Source organism: Caloenas nicobarica, chromosome 16 (assembly GCF_036013445.1).
Source record: "Caloenas nicobarica isolate bCalNic1 chromosome 16, bCalNic1.hap1, whole genome shotgun sequence".
Classification (NCBI taxonomy): domain Eukaryota; kingdom Metazoa; phylum Chordata; class Aves; order Columbiformes; family Columbidae; genus Caloenas; species Caloenas nicobarica.
This window is the reverse complement of record NC_088260.1, coordinates 11,203,110-11,220,025: the sequence shown is the minus strand read 5'-3', so window position 1 is coordinate 11,220,025 and position 16,916 is coordinate 11,203,110. Positions and strand designations below refer to the sequence as shown.

The following is a 16,916-nucleotide window of genomic DNA, read 5'->3' as shown; positions in this document are numbered from 1 at the left end:
GACGTTTAACCATTTATTTCATTTCTATCATTGCATCCAAGAGAAAAAGAATGCAGGTGTGGATACTGAAGTGCAGCAGCCCAAATGCAGGCTCCGAGAGCATCCAAATCCTCTCATTCTATCACCCACCGCCAGAAGAGACTGGAGTTACTGAGAAAGTGAGATAAATTAACAGCCAAAACAAACACAAAACACCCTGTAAATCTCAAAGGGTAACCCAAAACAAATGCTAAACAAACCTGGTAGATTTTAAAGGCTACACAGAAACTAACGTGTCCTTCAAAAGGCTCTACTATCTTCCAAAACAGGGACGGACAGAGCACAAGCACTTTAAGGACAAGGAACAAGATGATCAGCACAAAGAGAGAAGTGCATTGAATTCATCTGAAGCACATTTTTGACAGCCAATCAAAATACATAATAATTAAAATTAATTACAGGTCAGCAAATGTTCTAATGCTCAGAAGCTATTCAAACATATTCCACAGCAAATTTTTGTTTGTTTTATGGTATGCATTTGTCCTTGGAAGTTTTTGGGGTTTGGGATATGGGTTTAAGTGAGTCCCAACACAGACAGCAAAGCTTCTTAACTACCTGCCCTAAGTCACACGCTTCAACAGATAAAATTGGCAGCCTTACACATGGGTTCAAGATTTCCATTTGAACCACCAGAGGTTTCTTGATTCAATTCAGTAAATGTATCATTTGGCATGTAATTTAGCAGGGAGGATAAAATTTTAAAGCTGCTTCTGAAAACAGTGGAATATGCCCAGATTACTATATAAAGATTCTGGAAAAGCTACAAGGAATTTAGCTACTGTCACATATACTTCTTCTTCTTGGCCCTGTACTTCCTTCCAGAGTTGGTTTATGCAATCAGCAATTGAAAGCATTTGCCATCAAGTCTTTCTTCTTTAGTATCAGACACAGAAGATTCCAATGCAGCTTCTTAAGCTGGAAACGTGAAAGAGCTATCACAACCATATTTGCAAAGGTAGACTGAGCCTAACATGAGCTTGGTGAATAACGTGGTCTTTGGGGAAAAAAAAAAAAACAAAACACAAACGTGGGACTGAAGCACAGGAGGTTCCATCTGAATATGAGGAGAAACTTCTTTGCTGTGAGGTGCCAGAGCCTGGACCAGGCTGCCCAGAGCGGGTGTGGAGCCTCCTCCTCTGCAGACATTCAAACCTGCCTGGACGTGACCCTGCGTGATCTGCTCTGGTGACCCTGTGTTAAGAGGTGGGTTGGACTGGGGGATCTACAGATGTCCCAGCAACCTCAACCAGGCTGGGATTCTGTGTAAAACAAAACAAAACAAAAAAACAGCGAGAGCAGCAGATCCTTCAAGATAACATGAAAAGGGATGTTGTGGTAATAGAGGAAAAAATTATATCTAGGATACACCCATTCTGCTGACAGAGGAAACCCTGCTCTAGATTAGAAGTTTTCAGACTTTCACAGCCCAACTGAGTCAGCATGAGACAGTTTAAAGCAGTATAAAAATCATTTCAAAACACATTGTATGAGAGTAAATGAGGACAGGAGCCAGATGCCCTGGTACCCCAATATGGCAGCATTTCACTGTCATGTCAGTGCCATGCTGTTTATTAAAAGTTACCATGAGCGCTATCTATCTCTGCTCTTTCACTCCCAAAACTATAGCAGGGAAAAAGCAAAAGCTTTTCAGCTCTTCTGATCATTGCTGGTTTTAAGAGCTGTTGTGACAGGTCAGCGGGTATGGACAACACTTGAACTCCAAATGCTGTTTCCTGGCTGTTCTGAAAAAAAACTTCCTTAATTTTCTTTAAGAAATCCTGGAATAAATACTATTAATGCTGCGGCAAATGCACATGGCTACGCGCTTGACTTATTGCTGAGTTTTGGTGGCCTTTAATGGCATCTAGTATGCGGGGATGAGGCAGAAAGCCAGGAAAACATAGCTGTATGCATTTAGAAAACTTGTTATTTTTAACAATGCATTTTAAGATCAGCAACCCTGAAGCAAAATGGTTAGGACATATTCTGATAGCGCATCAAGAGCTTTCAGAGGGTAAATATTTTAGGACCATGCAGCAAAACAGACTGATCCCAGGAAGGAAAACTCACCCACTGGGGCAAAAAAAAAATCAACATAGGAGGGTAAGTTTATTCATCCATGATGCTGAAGAGCTTAAAATGGAAACATTCTGTATGTCTCTCCTCAGACCAGGATGAACAACCAAACAAAAATGAATCACAACTAGAGCAAATGACTGGAAAACACGCTGATGGAAACTGATGGCATCTTTTGCTTCTCCCTCCTACCCATGAAAAGTCCTTCTGATCACATTATTGCATGTTTTTGCAACAGGGGAGAGCAAAATCAGATCCACTATTTTCACTTTTTTCCTCTAGTTAAGCTTTTGTGCTTCACCAGCTACAGAAGCTGATCTATAAGGACTCGCCTTTACTTCCAACCCCTAACATACTTATTTTCTTAGCTAAGGATGCACACTTGCAAAATCAACAGCAGCCAGAAATAATTGTGAAATGCATCACACCCAGTCCTCCAGCTCTGGAGGTTTAAAAACACTTAAAGGTTTAAGGAATAAAATTGGGGTGAAGAAGTAATCTATGTTTAGTGTGTTTTGGTAGGAAAAAATCTTCAAAACAATAATTGACAGCTTAATTTACCAAACATTCCAATTTAAAAAAAAAACCAAACCCACATTCACAATGAGATAGAAGCTAAAAATAAGCAGCCAGCTGCAATTCCCACCTTCTGTGGCCAGGCAGAAGTGCTTTCTTCCCCCCCTCCCCAAGCACACACAGGCTCACTTCCTTCTTCATTGCAACATCACAAGCTGAACTTGAGGCTTACAAGCCACAAAGTCCTGCCCAGGATTTAAAGTCACGACCCAGTAATTACATAAAATAAGCTCTTAGCACAAATGGTTAAATAAATAAATAAAATCAAAATTGAAGCTGACTAAATTTCTTTAATTCCAAAACATTTTGACTGGCCATAAAATAGAAAAACAATTTTCATTTCTGAGGTTTGCTCACTCCACCCAGATGTCTCTTTTTTCTTTTTTTTTTTAAAAATCTCACTGTAGAGCATGTTCATTTATCTTGCTGCTATGTCAATACAGGGATCAAGCCTCTCTGAACATGCAACCTTTTAAGGAGAACATTTTAGGTGTATTTTATCTTCATTTTTTGTACATAAGGGAGGATAGCAATAGGGAGTGAGGGAGAAAAAACGAGGGAAACCTAGGATAATATAAAAGTCAATTGTGCAGCTGTCCCACTCCAAAGGTGGTGCTAGACATCAGAGTAATATACATAAGCAGCAAAAACCCTCCAAAGTCTTCGCACGCTTCCAGTAAAAAGGCAACGTGTTCTTCCCCGAGGTGCCCTCTCCAACGAGGCAGCACACACAAATTCACAAACACAAAAACCACTCTACATTGTATACAGTTCTGCCCCAAGAAGCCAGAATAAATCACATGCCGGTTATTCAAAAAATGTTGTGCTTTACTGGTACTTTGACGCTAAAAAGGCCAATTAAAACCCCACTCAGAGCAGGAGATGGCTCCAGGTCATAGAGCTCTTCCTAACCCACCTCAGAGTGAACAGAACCTGTCAGGCACTGCAGGCTGTGCCACACACCCAAACAGTAACCAAAAATCTTCCCTATTGCACATAAATGCAGCTCCCTGGCCACCAGTTACCCACCTAAGTGCAAAAAGCTGGTTTTAAATACCCTCATTTTTAAAAAACAAAACAAGCCAACCACCACAACTCCTGCTAGTTGCTTGCCCCAACCAGGACAGACCTGCAGTGCCTGGAAGGACAGCCATCTGTTTCACTCAGTCAGTCTGAGCTTTGCAACAGTATTCTTAAATCAGATTCCACCCTACATCCCCCTTCTACTAACAGTAGTAGCAAACCTTTGTGGTTCTGCAATGTTAGCAGTCAGCACTAGGAAGTTCCTTCTGCCAGACGCCCAAGATGAAAGCAATGACTCCTCACACACACAACTTCATCTCCCACCCAGCTCTTGAGCTGCACGAATACAACAGCACAGGACACGCAGGGAGTTTCATCCAGACACTCGGCATTCAGCTGAACTTTGCAAGAGTTCTTGATTTATGAATGATGACACGGATCAAGCTGTCCTTTCTGTTTAAGGCAAGTGGGAAGATAAGAGATCACAGATACAAAAGTTCTTTGACTTCCTCTCTGTACACCCTTGAGACTCTTACCCACAACTCCACTGACAGCAGCTGCTCCCTGGCCCTACCACCAGAGCAGAATATTCTGCAGCTGAGATGTTTCACCACAAATTTCCTGGGTGGCTTTGGAAGCCATGTGTCCTCAGCAATGCTTGGGAAGATTTCTGTTGTGCTGCACTGCTTACCTAAACACAACACTTTCCTAAAGCAAAAAGCAAACAAACTTACTTTCCTCATTTTTGTTTCAATGAAACAAACAGTCTCTCTGAAGAAAATTAGTATGTATAGGTGCTTCCTTTTCTAATTTCAGGCTCTTGGTTATGTACTGGAAGTATTTCACAGACTTCAAGAACACACAGGACTTCAGAAATAACTGTTTGCCTTCACATGATTCCTGTCATAAGGTGCCAGGACCTGACATTTTAAGAAGTCCTTGTATACCTCAAGTAGGAAGTAAAACTTTGCATTTGGTAGTACCTACTTGCTTATGTGTCATCACCTTCTAGGCAATATTCTCAATGCCTACCAGAAAAGCATTCTGCCTGGGGTTTTCCCCTGTTTCTTAAGGTGGGGATAGTTTTCTATGTAAGCTATAAAACACTGAACAACTAACACACAGTGAAATATGTCAGCCTTTCAAAAAAGACCTTCCTTGTTTATATTACATATGTGAACACAAAATACTTAAAAATAAAGCAAGTGCAAGTAATATAAAGCACTGAATTTGGGTTTCCTAAAAAAGCGCTTCAGAAAACAAGGTAAAATAAAAAGGAGGGCGTGTTAATTCTGATTCAAGTCTTCCTCTGCAGTTTGCAGCCCAAGACAAGACAAATGCCACTAGACCCAGCTAGTGCACAGGAAACAGAAAGTGAAACTTGATTATTTACTCATTACCTTAAACTCAACAGTGGTATGGGGGTTTTTTGTTTGGTGTATTTTTTTTTTTTAAAGATAACTCACAGTATAATTTAGCAGCACTGCCCCTACCACCCTAGGGGGGAGTTTTACCTTCCAGCCCCATCCTCATTGCCCACTGCCCGTTCCCACCACTGGAACACTGACTTCACCACACATTGTTATTTTGCAGCTGGATCAGTGTCCTGGTAGCACAAAGGTTTGTGCCAACACAACTCAGTGGGAGAAAGGAGAGGTTAGAGTAAGAGCTGGTTTTAATTTAACAGTAACATCAGCTTAACATTCATGTTGATTTGCAGACTCATGATTTAAAATTCACCATCAATTTCATGGTCCCAAACCTCTGGTCCCCACCTCCTCAAGCCCTATGCTTCAATAGGAATCTGAGGGGTTTTTTTTCTTTCAGTCAATACATTTCAAATCTGTCAAGACACAGAAAACAGCTTATGTATATAATCATGAAGAGATGAAGCTCCAAAGACAAAAATGTCTGGATTTAGACCTCAGCTGTCAAAGCTCTATCTTGACTTTCAAGTACCTGAGTGCGGCACTGCTCAATTTTAACCCAGTTATTAAAGCTTAATAAGATACCATTGCTAACGAATGACAAGATTTAGTTTTGGAAAAAATTCCAATAGCTAGTCTTTCCCAAAATGGGGTTTCTCCTTTTCTTGCATAGTTGCTTATGATAAAGCTGACCAGAAGGGATAAAATTCTGACAGGTATCTTATAAACATACTATCGAATTTATTTTTTAAAGCTACAACATGAGGATTCACACAGAAGTTTCACAGGTTGTCAAAAGACAACCTGAGCTTGAAGATCACAAGCCGTTTTTAATTTTTTTTTTTTTTTTCAATTTACAAAGTAAAAATGTATAAAAGTTAGGCGGATACACATGAAAAATTCAGCTGAATATATATTACTTCTTTTGGCAAGAAGGTGCTAAGGGCTCCTTAGTGGCAGCATAAGTAATCATCGCGATGTAAACTGCCAAAATTCACTTAGGCTACAGCATGACCTGCATGCAAAACCAGCCGTGAAATAGAAATGAAGCGCTCAAGGCGGACTTGAACATTAACATGTACGCTCCAGTTCTGCTCCAGTCCACTGCAGCTCCCCAGTGTTGTACCAGTCGGTATCTGCCCAGGGTAACTGGTGGGGAAACCAGAGACGGCTGCTACCACAGCTGCAGTTATTAAGACTCCTTAATGAATGGCCTAACAATAACCCAGGCTTAACCAGTTCTCTCAGTGCAAGGACCTTAACCATAATAAGCCTTTGGAACATTCCTGTAGTGTTTTCCAAAGATCTCACAGCATAGGGCTACTAACTGTGCTCTCATTGCCTTCTGAGGCAGGTGTTAGTCAACCTTTTTTTTTTTCTATCATTTAAATACAGATAAAAAAGCCGAGGCAGAAAGCTCAAACGACTTCCCTGAGGATCCACCGCTGACTAGTGGCATACAGAATCCAGCCCTTCCAGATTCCAGCCCTGCCATCAGCCAAAAGGCCATCATTATGAAGAAAGAAATTAGTCTGGTCTTATAAATAGCATTTGAATATAAGCCTTCCTAAAATATTTGCAAGGAGTTGACCTTCAACACCAGCAGGGCTGCACCGGTAGCCTGGGGCTCCAGTCACAGCTTGCATGTCACGAGAGCCCAGTGCTTGTCCCTCTGCCTCTCTGGGTGTCTCCGGAGCCTGGATCCAACACAAACCATGTCACAGATCACACCACCACCTCATTTGCCCACCTCTGGCTGCTCTGGGCTCAGAATATCAAGAAATAGGAAGATTGCTCAAAAAAAATACAGGATGTTCTTCTAAAACACGCAGGTGGCCAGGAAAAACAAACAAACAAAACCCCAAACACACAAAAACAAACAAGCCTTTCATCAGAAACTTTCTACTACTTTATTCTAAGGCACTAAACTCTCAGGGTCAGACTGGCAACAAGCTCACAACAACATACAGCTGGAAACCTGAAACATAAAGAAAATCCTCAACCCAACCAAATGTGGAGCACTTGTTCAAGTGAATATTTGGTCAGCCTTTAGGGTTTGAAATGCTTCTATTGCGTACAACACATTTAACTACAATTTCTGCAGCTCTCAAATGCATAAGTTAGGAATATTTTGATTTATGTCATGTTCATACGGTGAACATACAAAGAACAAGGTCCTTTTCTGCTTTACAGCTGCCAACACCTGCAGCAGGTCTAATTCCTGGACTACATTTCCTGCAGCAAAACACTAAGCCCCAAACTGATTCTGTAACAAAAAAGCCTCTAATGGCTGCTTCTCTAAGAGTCTAATTTCATTTGAAATTACCTACTTTCTGGTAAGAAGACCTTAAAATACAAAGTTTAAAATGGCGAAAGCAGAGTTAAAGTAAAAATAAGACTTTGTGTAGTAAAAAAAGTAATTTTGGTAATTACTCATTTATTCTGGTTTTAGATATGTGCATGACCACCTCCTGCCCACCTGGGCCATCACCAAGGGCTGAACACAAACTTTACAACCGTAACAGGAGCTTTTCCTCTATGGGAAGAGCTGAAAATGGAAAGGTTGTTATCTTCTGTGGGGATCCTCCACAGAGAAAAGACAACACGCAGAAACGTACACAAGCAATTTTGAGAAACAGCTGCCTGAGTGGAACAAGAAGTCAGAACATTTTTTTATTTCTGTTCCTCGTTTCAGGAGCAAAATGTGGCTACAGGTAGGAAAGCCATAAAATCCTCCTGGTTTTGGCTGTCTGCTTCCCAAATGAACACAAAACTCCTGACTATGAAAACAGGAGCCTCTACCACTTCAGCTAAAGGCTCACGTTTCTTGATGCAAAAGCAGCAGCGGAGTCAAAAAGCCCTGTATTCTCCCCAGGACCACAAAACTCGGTGCATTAGTATGCATTAAAGCACCGCCTGACTGTGGCAAAGCGGATGAGACCTGACTCTTAACATAGACTGTTTCCATCCCAGCTCACATTTAGGTCTCAATTATCTTATCTGCTCTGCCACTCGCATATTTTCCAGATAAGAAATGTTTTTCCCCCCTCTTTTGAAAGAAGCTCAGAGTTAAAACTGAAACCACAACCAATGTTAGGATTAAAAAATGTTATAAATTAAAATTCATTTGAGGCTAATTATTTTTCTAAAATATTCTACGTACAGGTTAAATCTTAGAACTAGAGTTAATTGACATGTAAGTTTTAACAACAGTTGTACATTCTGCAAGTGGAAAGGGAGTATTTTCTTGCCTTCAGTTTATTCACGTGGTTTAGGTCAACGACCAGTTCATCTGAAGTTGAGAAACTGCTTAAGAGTTGGGAGGGAGGGGAAAAAAGCCTGTTTTCCTTTTCCAATCTATGACTAAGAATGAGGCAAGCGAAGGGAGGATCTAAGATCTTGAAGGCGATGGGAACAAGAGGTCATTAGTTAATTCCCTCAACGATAGATATGACTTCCTGTATTAAATAACATCAGTTTTTAACGATGTCAAATCTTTTTTTTTTTTCCCCTAAGGATACAGCAGACTTAAACTTTACCTGAACCAGTGAAAATAAGCAGAAAGAAACACACAAGAAACCCAGAACTGAAAGGCAGATTGTCAAAAACCAACAAGTAAATAAGACTCATCTGATTTTTGTGTAAAAAAATTACAAATTTGAGAGAGTACATATACTCCCTCTTACAGATATTGGGTATCTTTGGCCTAACAAAAGTGGTACCAAATTTGGCATAAAATATTTTTAAAACAGTACTTTAACATCTACAAATAAATTAGAGTAAATTTTTTTATTAGCAACAAAGACAAATGCAAACACCATTCTAAGGCTTAAATGAAGGCTCCTACTTATTGCTTAAATCATTTTTGAAAAAGCTTAATCAATGTATTCTTACGACCAGCTATTTATTATCTATATTACTCCAGCATCTGTGAGCTTCAGTGACACTGCAGGAAGACCCACAAAGCTACAGCAGAAGCGATGCCTGCTCTGAAGAGATTATGATCATCTAAAAGATGAATAGTTAAGGCAGGCAGGAGAGCACAAGAAAACAGACGGCTGGAATTTATGTCATCTGTAACTGCACTTCAGTTCACTTTCCCCTGTGCGCTGGAAGGACCAAGGTGTACATTTTCTTCTTCCACCCTCCTCACAAAACACACCCCTCCAGAAGTCACGTGAAGACAAAAAAAAACCCCAACAACACACAGAAGAAAGATGTTTTGGCTAGTAAGACTGGAGTAAAACTACATATTTACACATTCTTAATACCGCTACTTCCAATATAAGACAGAAAGGATTTTAGTTTTTAAGCTGTCATCCCATAGAATGAGACTGAACCATAACAAAATAAGCATCATTCTGGATGGTTGAGACGCAAGAGTTGCTGAGGCAATACATTCAAAGCTGTATCAGACAGTTTAAAAAAAAAAAAACAAAAACAAAAACACACCAAAAACCCCACTAACAATCCCCTCTCCTTTAATGAAACATCCAGTGAGTTCATCTATTCACATATACAACTTTTGGAAAAGCGCTGTTTTCATTTAAAATAATTATATGACAATTTACCACTACACCACAGTATTGCATCCAATGCAAACCAGCAGCCAGAGCTGTTTACAAAGCTTTCTGTTCAGTGTTAGACTAAAAATCCAAACTCTTTTTGCTGTGTAATAAATCAGTGCTCTGCATTTAACAATTTTCAGTGGTACCATATGCTACGTACTCCCATATGTTCCATTACAAGGAAGAAAAACATCATCTCAACATGAATCATCAGTGACTATATTCTTGTAAATCTGGCTTAAACACTCACAACGTTCAAGGGCAATCCTAAATAAATCTGCTCAGTTTTATGCCAGATTCTGTGCACTAGAACCGCAGATCACTTATTAAAAATTAAGGAAAAAAATAGTTTTAATGTAGGAAGTAAGCACACTATTTGCATCTCTCCAGAAGCAGACTCATTATGCTCAAAACTTGGCACACATTCATCAATTCCAATCTAATAAAGACATCCTCCTCATAAAATGATGATAGTATCTGGTAGTCATAACACCTTTCATCCTGAGCTGCTTAACGTGCGTGAAAATACGTAGATGACATACAAGATTAATTCCTCCCAGTGCTGAAAAGCAGTTACTCTGGAACATGGCACCTGCCACATTCTGCATCACAGCAATTCTGGAGAGTAGTTTGTGAGAAAATAACCAAAACAAAGCCACGTATGCATTTTGGGATACAGGGAAATTCAGTGTATAGCTCCCTAGACACAAGTTTAACCAGGACGTTGGGGTTAACATCTCCACGCTTCAAGTGACAATTTCTTTGATGAAGTACAAACAGTTTCCCTCTCTTCCCAAAGACAGGGCAGCCTGCAGCACAAATGCTTCTATTAAAGCAAAGTCATGAAGGCCTGAAAACAAGACACAACAAGGTCACCATCTGCCCTTCTTTTGAGGAATTACTTGGTCTCTCAGGTAACACAGCATCGTAATTAACAGTGACAACAAAAAGGGGTGCAAATGGGAGGGAATTCACTAGTCCAAAACTTCCAAGGCAACCTGATGGAGATCAGGTCACCTGAGTGAGCTACGTTCTCTAGCTTTACCCAATTAACCCCTATGATCCAACCATGCCTAGTTATACTAATATTCAGAAAAACAGACTGACATTAATATGTCGAATAAACTGTGAGAATGTCCTTATTTGAAAGTTTTTTGTAGCTAAGTAGGAAGGCATGCAACTGCGCGTTCCCACATAACTATCAGTTTCATTAAATTCAAAATAAACCAGAGTCCATTTTGACTTAATATTCAGGGTGGGGAAAAAATAGTAATTACATCAACATCAAGCTATTACCTGTTCAAGGGCATAAGTGCTTACTTCATTAACAACTCAGACAAACTTGTTTTGTAAGCTCCCTATATTAAATTTGAAATTTCTCTGCCCTTACAAATTAAACTAATAATTTCTTACACAAAAGTCCAGTAAGACAACACACACAAGTATATAAACAAGAACACGTCCAAAATGCTCAAGTCAAACACATTCTTTGCCATTCCTCAATAAGAACAAGCTCACCTGAGCCACCTAGAAAACCTAATTTCAATAATTTCTTTGAATTAACTTGAACAACTTCTTAAAAAAAAATACGAGCAGTACTCCAGGTTTCTTCAATCTGAGAGCAAAATCTATTCACCTTTAGAAACATTTTTCACATTTCCAACAGGAATTAAAAATACTCATGGTATAATTCTACGGAATAAGGAAAACATGTCACATTAGAAGCATTGCTCCTTAATGCTGGCAAGTGGGGCTTCATAAAGATTCAACAGAAGCTGCCACAGTATCATAAATAACTAGGAGGGCACTCACATTTCCGACATCCTTCAGTGGCTCAGGAGATGGATGACCCCACCCCATTAATTTACTTTAATTTCTATTTCAACTTTCCTCCTCATTAATTAGGAACTGAGGTTCACATAGGTTACAGTTCCTGGCGTGCAATACCGATGATGATTTTAAGTGGAGCGTGCTACACGATCACGCTTTGTGTGCTGTAATACAGCCAGCAGATCACAATGGAAAGTCAGAACATGTGCTACCCATGTATGAATAGAAAAGAGATTTCCTTCTTTTTACCCAAAATAGCCAAGGAACCCTGGCTTTATCAGATTAATACCTTCTAAAATATGTTTCACTTAATAAAGTAAAGCAAACCTACCATACAGATTTCAGAGACTGATAACCAGACAGTGTCAGGAAAACTCACTGAGCTACCCTTGGAAGAACTAATGAACAAGCAGACGCAATGCAATTGCATAATGTTTATTACACTGCACTAAGCCAAAGGCAATCAAATCATTCCAGTTTAATCAATGGCCTTCAAATAAGGAAGTAGTTTGAAAAATAATATGCATAAATCACTATTTTGGGTTTACTACTTTTATTTTTTTCCTGTTGTGTAAAAGCACATCTATTAAAAAAGCTGAGCATGTGCTCAAATATGATTTTATAAAACTCTACTTCTTGAATATCTTCGACACGAACATTGCACTCGTATTCAAACTTAGCTTGCTGTAAATGCTGTGACTAAACCATACACAGCTTCTGTTAAAAGAATCTGAACTGTCTTAAAATGAACCGGTTTTTTCTATTGAAAAACATTAAGCTTAGACACTAAGTTTTCATTTTGTTGTGGTTTTTGTTCCCCCCCTCCCCCCCGCCCCTAGTAAAATCAACAAATACATAAAATTTAAAGCGTTTCATGAACACCTCCTCCCCTGCCACTTCCCATAACCTGACTCTTGCAGCATTTCACCAGGCTGCAGAACAAACTGGAACAAAAAAAATCTGTAAACAGAAAAAACAACTACTCTGTGTTTCTGGTCCAAACTCACTCACCCCACCCTTTGTGCAGCAAACTCCTCCGACACTACTACCCCTCTACTGCCTACGGAACAAATTTCACCAGCAATACTACCCCTCTGCTGCCCAGAGAAAAAATTTTACCAGCAATACTACCCCTCTGCTCCTCAGGCACCGGGGCTCTAGAACAGCCCGTCTTAGCCCAGCAAACTCCAGACCAGATACGTACAAACTAGGTTTGCTCTTACAGGCAAGACAGCTGGTAAGTCAGAAGGGACAGTGCCCAGTTCTCTTGAAAAGCCTCTGCATCCTGCAACACACCATGTAAAATAAATTTAGCAGCAAAAGCCAGTTGATACAGGATCCATATTTAGAGTGTGCATAAGTAGAAATATCTCATCTTTAAAAGTTTTGACTTGCGAGGATCCTTCTTAAGTGATAATGAATGTAACGAAGTAGAAGTACATACAGAGAATCACTCTAAGTAATACATATACAGAGGAATTAGTTTGCAATCTGAAAAACCTCGTATTGGAAAGGGAAGACAGAAACAACCGAGTTCAAGTCTTCCTCAAATCAGATTCTACAGGAAATGATATGAGTTATTAGATAAATAAGAAATCTTGATTTGACAAAACCTGAAAGAAAAATATATTAATGAAGATATAAACAGTTTGCAGCCTCACTGTCAATGTGTAAAATAAGTAAGTTGTCAGATATTTGTATTAATTTCAATGTTAAAATAGTTTGTGAACAGGTATTTACAACACTCCTTGTATTGTTACATTGCTCCCTGAGAACTCAGAATTAGCTAGCTAGCACAAGTACTACAGTTTTAAAGATAAAAACTGAGAGGAACAAGCATGGGGTGTTATTTCTCTCCACAAACAGTTCACTATCAGTGTACAAATGCCAACACACGTACTGACCACTAGCAAAATAAGCTACACCCTAAGCATTGTAGCATTCTAAACATTTGTTAAAAATATGTAAGCAGACCTTGGAGAACAGATTGGAGCCCACTTATCCTCACCCAAACATGAGCAACATAAACTGTGGTCAACAGCGTCACACCCCTCCCGGGTACTTACCCTGTTAACTTTTAATCACATTGTGTCCCACAGAACAGCTGCCACAGAGATGGGGAACATCCCCCACCAATCCATAACCCTGAAGTGTTTTCATCTTCTTATTTACATCACTGGCCCGCTAAGGTGGGCAACGTGATTTGAAATCCTCTTGGACAAAGTGGAACTGAGCGCAGCTCTCCCGCAGCCTGGCTAAGTCCTGCACAGCAGGGAGGCCACACCAGCACCACCAGTTTTGCTGTTTTTAAACAAACACAGTAGCTGCCACTTGACTGTGTGCTGAGCCCGAGTGCTCCATACACCTACGAGATCAGCGTTCAGCTGCTGGAACACAACTCTGAGGAGGGCACCCTGTTTGTGGACAGCAAATTCGGCACCAAGCTGCTCAGTTCTGCCCAGGCTACATAAGCGACCAGGGAAAACCTGGATGCTACCACGGCGACTCAGGGGCTACTGAATTCTTGAGGTATCGCAGTTATAGAATTAATTCCACTTACATTCCTGAGGAAAAAAAAAAAAAAAACACAAAAACAACAACAACAAAAAAACCCACAAAAAACCCCTAAAAAAACAAGACACACAGAGAAACAACCACACCACAAACCAACACAAAAAAGACATGAAGAGATACGTATAAAACAAAATTCTAAGGGCTTAGTACTTGCCTACTGTCCTCCTTCTTTCTCCTTCCCACGCAAATATCAGCACTGCTAGATGACATTCAGCACCTACAGTAAATCATTTCTTGATGTCATTAGATGCACAGATACATCTGCTCAGACCAGACCTACGCAATTACTTCCAATTCACTTTAAGGAAAGCTGACAGCAACCAAGCTCCCCTTTTCCCTTGAATTTCACTGCGCCAATACTAATGCTTTCAAATGACTCGCTCGCAAACCAGTCTGAGGGGTGATCTTTACGGACGAACGCCAGCTGGGACAGTGTCCCTTGCCTGCAGGTGAAGGAAACGCGGGCGCTTCCCCTCCTCTCCTCACATCCCCCAACCCGCCGAGGCTTCTCCCCTCTGGAACACGCCGGGGCTGCTGTCCTGGAGCTCCAACTTCCCTCGGCAAACTCGGCACAGCCCCCCCACACGGGAGCTGCGTCCCGGGGGACTCAGAAAAAAACCACCATGAGCTGCTGGGGAGCTGCTCGTGTCTCCCCTCTACCCCCGCGCCCCCTGTGCCCCCACCCCCGGCCCCTCGCCGGGGCTCTCCCAGCCCCAGAGCCGCCGCAGGACGGGCGCAGCGGCCGGGGGAGCTCGGACACCCCCGGGACCCCGCAGCCACGGCCCCAAGGCAGCTCCCGCGGCCCCGCCCCTGGCGAAGCTTCACCGTGACGGGCCCCCGGGGTCGCCCGGCACCCCCCGGCCCGGCACCGAGCGCCCCGCGCCGCCGGGGCAGCCAGAAAGTGCTTTTTTTAGCCCCAAACGCGCTGCCGACCCCGGCGGGACGCGCCTGTCAGGGGCGAAGCCGCCGCGCGCGCCCCCTCAGCCGCCTCCCCCCGCGTCCCCTCAGCGCCGCGGCTCCCGCCCCTCACCTGGTGCCGGCCGGCGGCAGCGGGCCACGTCCGCGGCGCCCGGGAGGGAGAGAGGCGGGAGGAGGGAGGGAGGGAGAGTGTCCGCCGGGCCGTCCCCGTCCCCGCCGCTTCCTGCCACGGCCCCGCCGCCGCCCGAGGTGCGGCTGCCCCCGCCAGGCGCGGCCAATCGCGCGGCCGCTCGGCGATCGGCTCCACGGCCTGTCCGCCGCGGGGCGGGAGGGAGGGTGGAGAAGGAGGAAGGGAACGGGCATCGGCGCTCGGCTAGCCAGGCAGCAGAGGGGAACCGCCTCATCGATCGCACTCCCCTGAAGCATCGGCGCTCGATTCGGCCGCCTGCGCGGCGGCGCCGCCGGGAGCGGAGGATCCGGGGCGGTGGTGCCGGTACCGGGGGGAGGCGGGCCCTCAGCGCCGGGCGTGGGCCCAGAGCGGGCTCAGGGGTGTGAGGGACCGGGGGTGGGCCCAGAGCGGGCTCAGGGGTGTGAGGGGCTGGGTCGAGGCCCAGAGCGGGCTCAGGGGTGTGAGGGACCGGGGGTGGGCCCAGAGCGGGCTCAGGGGTGTGAGGAACCGGGAGTGGGCCCAGAGCGGGCTCAGGGGTGTGAGGGGCCGGGTCGAGGCCCAGAGCGGGCTCAGGGGTGTGAGGAACCGGGGGTGGACCCAGAGCAGGCTCAGGGGTGTGAGGGGTCGGGGCCCAGAGCGGGCTCAGGTGTATGAGACTAGGCCAGGATCCAGTCAGAAGGCAGCTCTGAGTCTTTAAATACCCACTGTCAGCGCTGGGGGAGCCTTGACAGCGGCTGTGTGGCCTGTGCCGGGAGTCAGAGATTCCTGGTAACAAAAAAAAAATTAAAATTCTGACTTGATAGTGATGTGCCCTGAAGGAGGAGAGGCCTCGAAGGAGAAAAAGGAGTTTTAGTGGTGGTTGGGAGGTCTGGATTAAGAAGAGCTCAGAGCAGAAAGGGTAAGGTGATATAATGCTGTTCTTGCAATGCTTTGTGGTTCCCTACAGCCCCTGAATTTAGAGACAAATGCTCCTTCCTTTATAATTGTAGAGCCTCACAGTGGCTTCTCCTTTGAGAGTTTTTGAGTACTTTTTTTGCCAAACAGAGCTGAAGGAGCAGAGACTCATCTTCTGCCTCATGCAGCCTTGTTCTGCTAATTTCTGAGAGTTGTTTTCCTCCTGGACTTTCTTCTGGGCCATCATCATGTGGCCCTTTGAAACTAAAGGTAAAGAAACTCGAAAGTCCCGTGTTCCAGGCTCAGGGTGTTGGTGTGTGTTCTGTTCTTCGAACACCAAGGTTCTGTATTATGGGTTTTCTCGCTGCAGTCATCTAATTCATACAATAAATGAGCTGCCATGATCTCTGTTCATAAATCGGGCTTCGTAACCTTTTTGTCTCAGTTTCTTACAAATGGAAAGAAAAACACAGTGTGATTTCTGTGTCAGCTACTCTGAACAGCTTATGCTGATGAAGCAAGAGGCAGGAATCTTTCTTCAAACTGAGCAAATGTATATAAAACAATAAGAGTCGTGATGAGAAAAACACCTTTGATGAAAACATGAGCCAAGAAAAATAGCTTGAGAGAGAAGTTTAAACTTTCCCTGATAGCTCTTTGGGGCAGAGACAATTAAGTTTATGCATTTGTCAGGGAAACATGGCATTCCTGGAAGCTGAACCTCCTCCCTTGGGTTCCCACTGAATGCCTGAGAGATGACAGCAGAGGGTGTCTCCAGGAGGCTAATATTAAACACGAGGAATTAGTGTGAAGGGAGAAATA

General features: G+C 43.0%; 1 protein-coding gene and 1 long non-coding RNA gene across 4 annotated transcripts in view; one reads left to right on the top strand and one right to left on the bottom strand.

The window, feature by feature from the left end:
• Positions 1–15,263, bottom strand: part of TAOK3 (TAO kinase 3) — an 85,806-nt gene extending 70,543 nt beyond the window's left edge. For 2 of the 3 annotated variants that reach the window (XM_065646355.1, XM_065646358.1), the window contains exons 1-2: positions 15,144–15,263; positions 14,268–14,330 (exon numbers count right to left, since the gene is read on the bottom strand). The gene's annotated coding sequence lies outside the window, so the exon portion shown is untranslated. The remainder of the gene's footprint in view (positions 1–14,267; positions 14,331–15,143) is intronic. The other variant, XM_065646357.1, reaches the window with a different exon arrangement.
• Positions 15,264–15,460: 197 nt separating this feature from the next.
• Positions 15,461–16,510, top strand: LOC135995432 (uncharacterized). The gene is made up of 3 exons (XR_010607110.1): positions 15,461–15,524; positions 16,004–16,098; positions 16,190–16,510. It is a non-coding gene; the product is annotated as an uncharacterized LOC135995432 (long non-coding RNA).
• The last annotated feature ends 406 nt before the right edge of the window (positions 16,511–16,916 follow it).